The sequence below is a fragment of the Pinus tabuliformis genome, chromosome 1_2 (assembly GCF_031772625.1).
Source record: "Pinus tabuliformis cultivar Carrire ecotype Pingquan chromosome 1_2, CPIR1, whole genome shotgun sequence".
Classification (NCBI taxonomy): domain Eukaryota; kingdom Viridiplantae; phylum Streptophyta; class Pinopsida; order Pinales; family Pinaceae; genus Pinus; species Pinus tabuliformis.
In genome coordinates this window covers 277250772-277257559 of record NC_142298.1, presented here as the reverse complement: position 1 = coordinate 277257559, position 6788 = coordinate 277250772, and the positions used below count along the sequence as shown (strand labels likewise).

Below are 6788 nucleotides of genomic sequence, written 5' to 3'. Positions count from 1 at the left end.
AAGCAATCATAGATAGAACATAAAACCATATGCACAATAGAATACAACCAAGAACAACAGAGACACAAATATTTGGTTAAAGACTAAGGAAAAAACTCCACAAGGGGGAAGACTCTTTCTAAATTCTTCTTCTATTATATTTTCATCAAATGTTCAGAAAAGAGATACATAGTCCTAGTACATCAACAAATATTCAAAGGTCAAAACCTTGACCAACCAAATTAACTAATCAATATCCATTCAATGATGAGCATAAAAGTCAAATATGGTCAAACTTAAAATCTACAATTTTTTTGTCAAAGACAAAAATAGTTAATGCAACCCTAACCAGTCCTTGGTCAATGGTAAAATCAACCTCAAAATCTTTGGTCAACTAGTTAAAGAATGTGACCTTTTTTGCTTGGTCAAACTTGGTCAAAATAACCCCTAAATTTACCCACAACTTTGGTCAAAGTCAAATTTTGACCTATGAAAACCATAGTCGTACTTCTATAGTCAACACTAGTCAAAATGCTACAAAAATTCTAGTCAAAGTCTAGGTCAACTCAAACCTCCAAAATAATCCCATTCAAACAAAGTCAAACTTCCCCAGGTCAACTCTAGTCAAACAAATCCAAAACAGAAGTCAATATTGGTCAACAAATTTGCCCTCTCCCCTTCGCTCGTGTGAACTCGGACCTTGCAATTTCATACCAAATTGAACCAAGAGAAGAAGAGATGAATGTGTGATGATGCCTCTATGTGATGCCAAGTGATGTCTATTTATATGAGGTTCTGGGGGGTCAAATTTTCTCTTCTAGGACGACTTGTACTTTTTATGACGACATGGTTCCACATTAAAAATAATATTTTCCCATGTGCAAATTAAATTCTTCCGAGGGCTAGTAGGGTCTCCTTAGGGTGAGAAAGGCTTCCCCAAAGAGGGAATTTCTCCCTGAGCTGCAAAATTTCATCATCATGCACTTATACATCTAAAATCATTGACAGTGATAAATCAAGGAACCATATAGATACATGAATCATTTTTTTATTACAACACAAGTCAAATACTATTGGAGTTATATGGGGCTAGACATGATAGTCAATTTGAGGTTGAAAATGTTTTTGTGAGTCACTAAAAGAATTGTCCTCGGAATGTTATTGCCCCTCGCATCATTGCAAAATTTGAAGATACACAATTGTGAGAAATTAGAAGGAAAGAGATGGACAAAGTGGTGAAGGTAAAAATATTATGGTTGGTAAACATCCATCAAAGCGAAGTGTTGTCGAATAGATAGGGATAAATTGAAAGGAATGTTGGAATTAATGGAGTTAATGCTTACATTCCATATTTGAGAAATTGGTTTATGATGGTTGAGAAATTCTCTCAACCTCTCTATCTAAATTAGGAATAAGTTAGATCTCAGAAACTCTATTTAATAGAGTAATCTGAATGTAAATCTGTGTGTGAGTGTGTTTACACATGCACCATTTGTGCATAATATATGATTATACTTTTGTGATTGTGTGATTTAGCTATTTTTATCATGGTACTAGAGCTAGATCTGAACCTGTGTTATCCATCTGAGGAGCGCTGCTACCTGAGGAGCAACTGCGTGGAGCTGGACCGTCTTTTTTGGGTTGTCTGTAGTTAATTAAAAGTGCGTGTATTGATCCGTCCGGGAACGAGATCCAAAACTTGAGCCTCAGGCAGAACGTGTCAAGCGCCGACCCTTTCAGGCTTCCAAACGTCTAGAGGCCCCGGGGCGTGGCGATGCCGTAGTAGATCTTGCCGCCGTCGGGCTCCCTGACGCTGTCGGTGGTTCTGCTATCGTTGGGTACTGCCAACTATGATGTGCTGGACTGCTTTTATCTGGAAATGCCCAGAGCTTATATGAATACAGTACCCATCGTGGCTGGCAAGCTGCTTGTTTTGTTTCCAACTACCCGGCGGGGATCGGTCACCCGGTCATGTTTCACAGGGAATCCACGTTTGGAATCTGATTGAAAAAGGTGAGGAATGCGCGGTCGTTTTATTGCATAAGGCTTCCACTTGGATATCTGATTGGGAATTTATCGGCAGGGAAAAGATTAATATTTTCCAAGGTCTCCTAGAGATCATAAAGGGTGAATCCTGCCATCAGGCGATCATGGCTGCCTTGGTTGTCCTCATAGCAATATGTAAAAAGTCCAGAAAGAACAGATTAATGGCTATAGAGGCAGGCACAATATTTTGTCTGATTGAATTACTTCCAGAGGCCAAGAAGCCAAAGTGTGAAAATATATTAGATCTGCTCGACATGCTAGTGGATTATGCAGAAGGAAGGGCTGCCATGGCTGATCACGCGATGGGCATTGCTGTCGTCTCCAACAAGATTATTAGGGTTTCAGAAATTGCCACTCAGAAAGCAGTTCGAATTCTTTGGTCGCTTTGCATATATTCTTCAACTGCGTCGATTCTTTGGGAGATGCTTCAGTGTGGAGGTGTGTCTAAACTGTGTATTCTTCAACAACTCTGTTGCGCAGAGAAAACGAAGCAGAAGGCGAAGGAGGTATTGAAATTGCATGCAAATAACCAGCAGTTCAACTATGTGTCTGATGCCAGTATTTAAAGATCAAGTAGTAGTTTAACTATGTGTCTGATGCCAGTATTTAAAGATCAAGTAGCAGTAAGGCTCAATATGGATGGTTGTCCAGATAGTATGGCAATTGCGGATCTAGGGAAGGATCCCTCATTAGTGGTAGACGTGGAAGTGGTTTCCTAATGAGGTTATGCGACAGATTGGGATGCTGTCCAGTAATTGACTTCAGGAGGTCCTTGATTCGGGAGTTGAGGAAGGGAACTCGGGAATCCAACTTGCCAACTACACCTTTCCGAGGGTTACGAGGCAACTTGATGGAGCATCTACTGATAAGCTTCATTATTTTGTTATTTTCATGTAATGCAATCATTAAGGGGGGATGTTGGAATTAATGGAGTTAATGCTTACATTCCATATTTGAGAAATTGGTTTGTGATGGTTGAGAAATTCTCTCAACCTCTCTATCTAAATTAGGAATAAGTTAGATCTCAGAAACTCTATTTAATAGAGTAATCTGAATGTAAATCTGTGTGTGAGTGTGTTTACACATGCACCATTTGTGCATAATATATGATTATACTTTTGTGATTGTGTGATTTAGCTATTTTTATCAAGGAAGAAGGAGATTATAAATAATGCTTATGTGGTCAATAAATTTTCAACAAATAGGTTTGTCTAAGAAACGTTTTCGAGAGAACGAAACAAGTGCAAAGGAATTTTAGACGGTGTTTTTTTGAACATGTTCATATTCACATTTAAAAGTTTCTTGGCATTATTGGAGGTCAGACTCATCTTTGATATTCATCTTCTACCAGTATTTGGTATCGTATGCTTGACTTGGGACACGTGCTCTAATTGGTTTATCCAAATTTTACTGGAGACCTGCAATCATCATCCACTTTGCAGCTGTTGTGGAGCCAAATTCATTTATTGTATGTTTTTTTGTCATTTATATTTATTGTATGTTTTTTTGTCATTTTATTTATAAATCCTTCTAAACGTAACCAATAATTTTGTAACTCAAAATGCAATCAATTTTAAAATTGATTTTTGACGGTTAAACTGAGAAAAGTAAAAGTGAAAACGAAGGAGAGAAAAGGGTTTTGGGGCTCACGGTTTTAGAATCCACAAGAATGGTAATGATGAAATTCTTTTAGAAATTTTATCAATAAAGATTAGTTTTAACATTGGGTAATTTGTAAAAAAAAAATCAAGGGGGAAATCTATCATAACTCAATTATCAAACAATGGTGAGGACAATTATCTCTCGCTGTTATCAGCGAATTCATACTAACTCATCACCATTATTCAAGGAAAACCACGCCACCTAGAATAACCCGCTGGTGGTCCGTAAGGGAGCATGCTTTCACTCCTTCCAGATGTCTTTGGGTCTTGGGCCATTAACCTGTTTCCTTACATCCGAGGAAGACGAGCTCCTAGCCAAGCAGAAGTAGTTTTAGGGCATACTCCAAGGCCATTGGGTAATTTACAATGTTGTTTTCTTTCCTATGTTTTTATCATTCCATTTATGTTTTATTCTGTTGGTATGAGTGTATGTAGCAACAACATTTTTAAGTGAGGATTATGAATTTACCTTGCAAATGGTACTCATGTTTTTTATTTGAATCCCTTAATGGGTGCTCCATCTTTCCGAAAATTCATTCACAATTTATTGTTTCTTTCATCATTCTTTACACAGTTAAAGCTCAAATTCTTAAATGTTTAGTTGTAACCCTATCCTTCTTTGTCTTTCCTCGAGCCATCTTTGTAAGTTAAAAACTCTGCAATCCTCATGGCCTTAGTCGTTCTAGTTTTAAAGGATAAGTTTTTGAACTAGAAAGATCATTGCATCTCTTATGATCTCTCTCTCCAACTATAAATTTAAAATCTTTATAAGTTTTTGTAGATGGCTTGGGCAATGACCTCCTGCAGCCAGAGGTTGTCTCCAGGAGACAACAAGATGCATTATTAAGAAATGTATTCTTACAGTTATTGCGCTTATCTTTAGCATTGAGTGTGAATAACACTTTTGAGAAAATTAAACAAAGATCACTGCTTCACCAAGTGTTTTGCCACTTGTTGAGCCTCAACAACCCCCTTTAAATTTTTGCCAAAAAATTAGGATCCCTCCTACCAAAATTTCATTTCAACAAATTATTTGTGAATTTACTAGATCTTTCAATTTGATTTTCGTTTTTTGTAATTGATTATGTTGAATTTTTTTAGATCCTTCAATCATTTTTTTATTTTTATTTTTATTTTTTTTAATATATATATATATATATATATATATATATATATATATATACATACATTTATTTATTTATTTTATTTTTATTTTTTATTTATTTATTTTTTATTATTATTTTTTTTCCTGAAAATAAAGTTTTTATTAGGAATTTTTCTTATCCCATAATTCTTATATTGTAAATAGTAAAAACATTGAAATTCATTAAAAACCCAAAAATTCAAAAAACCTAAAATTTTGCCATCTTCTCCTCTCTTGTTTAATTTTGAAACCACAAATTTTGATTCATACTAGAATATCAACCCTCGACCTTTACTTCATGTTTTTCTATAAAAAACTCGAAGTACTAATATCAAGGTACACACAACAAGGATATGCATCAAATAACGAGTTTTTTCACATTAGTAAAAAAAAACTAGGCATCTTGAAATCTGAATACTAGAATATTAGAATTTTTTGCAAACTAGATGAAATGTTGATACTCTAGTATGATCAATTCCCTGATCTTCCATTATGCCATGTTTGTCGATATGTTGGTATGGATGGATGCCCTAATATTCAAATATGGTCAATACCTTGGTGTTTTGATATCGACATATCAATGGTTTTCTGTATATAAAACTTCACAAAAAATAGAGATCCTGATATGCCAATAGGCCATGTCAACATGCCACGTCATTCATTGAAACCCAACCATGTTCTGAGACATGCACATATCACGTTCCATATGATGTGGTATATGATGTGTTAGTTGATGTTTCATTTGATGTGGCATCTCACATGTCCATTGACAATTGGCATTCAATTTGAACTTTTCATGACCTAAAAATGAAATAACATGTGTCTTGCACATGGAATTGCTACATCATCATCTGTAACATGTGTATTACACATGATATCACTATGTCATCACCTATGAAGTCATTCTTGACATCATGTTGTAAAAGTTCCGATATCATAATATCAAGAGATTTAAAATCTACATTTTTATAAAATCTCTAGTATATGGTATGCCATGTTAGTTTCTTACTCAAACTTTTACCCTATAAACATGTGACATGTGAAAAGTGTAGACAAGCTTCTAGTGAAAGGTTCCATGTCCCGACCTCATCATTTTGCAATGATTTCCTTTGTATTTCGTTTTGAGTAATATCTAATATAACAACACCTGAGATTATTAACTAATAGAAACTGAGACAAAATTATTGTCGATGAATGTTGTTTGTCTGCCATATTGATATCATATTTGAGTTTATTAAATTGTTTTCTTGATTTGGTTGATCTCATATATTCCAAGGGATTGAACCTTTGGTGCTTTCAAGTGGTAGAGGGTTGTTTATTAAATGATTGTTGTTACATCGACCTAATAAAAAATATTAAAATCTCTGGGAAGTCGCTATGCCGATATCCTAGTTAGAATTGAATTCTAATGCTTAATAATGTAGGTAGTTTGAGTGTAGCACCTAGTGCTAAGGTTTAAAAAAAGGGGGTTTTAATGTGTATTTTGGCTTTAAGTGTTCAAGTAAAAATTATTGGTTTTAGCCAATTTTACTAGTTTTCATATCTTATTTGAAATTTGAATAATATAATGCGATTTTTATTAACATTTCAATTTTATGTACAAGATAATAATAATTCCCCCAACTAAGCAATATAGGAGCCATGATCTAATGGATGAATCCAATCCTCCAAATATGATTCTTATCCAAAATCCTATGCACAAGGAGAGAAACAAGTCAAGGGACAACGATGGAATTTTTTAACAACACAACAAACACACCCTCCAATTTCTATGAAAAAATCATTATAATCAACAAATTATCTATTTGTAGACTCAGTTAAGGAATATGGAGTAATCCTTTGTTTTGTATTTTAATTTATTGTATAAATTTGGCTCTTCTTGATTAATAATTAGGAGTGTCAAGGGGGATAGATTATGAGAAAGAGAGCTTATGTTATCACTAGATTTTCTTTTGAAT

At 34.7% G+C, this 6788-nt stretch overlaps 1 pseudogene; it reads left to right on the top strand.

The window, feature by feature from the left end:
* Nucleotides 1-2129: 2129 nt before the first annotated feature.
* Nucleotides 2130-2591, top strand: LOC149205417 (E3 ubiquitin-protein ligase PUB22 pseudogene; annotated as a pseudogene).
* The last annotated feature ends 4197 nt before the right edge of the window (nucleotides 2592-6788 follow it).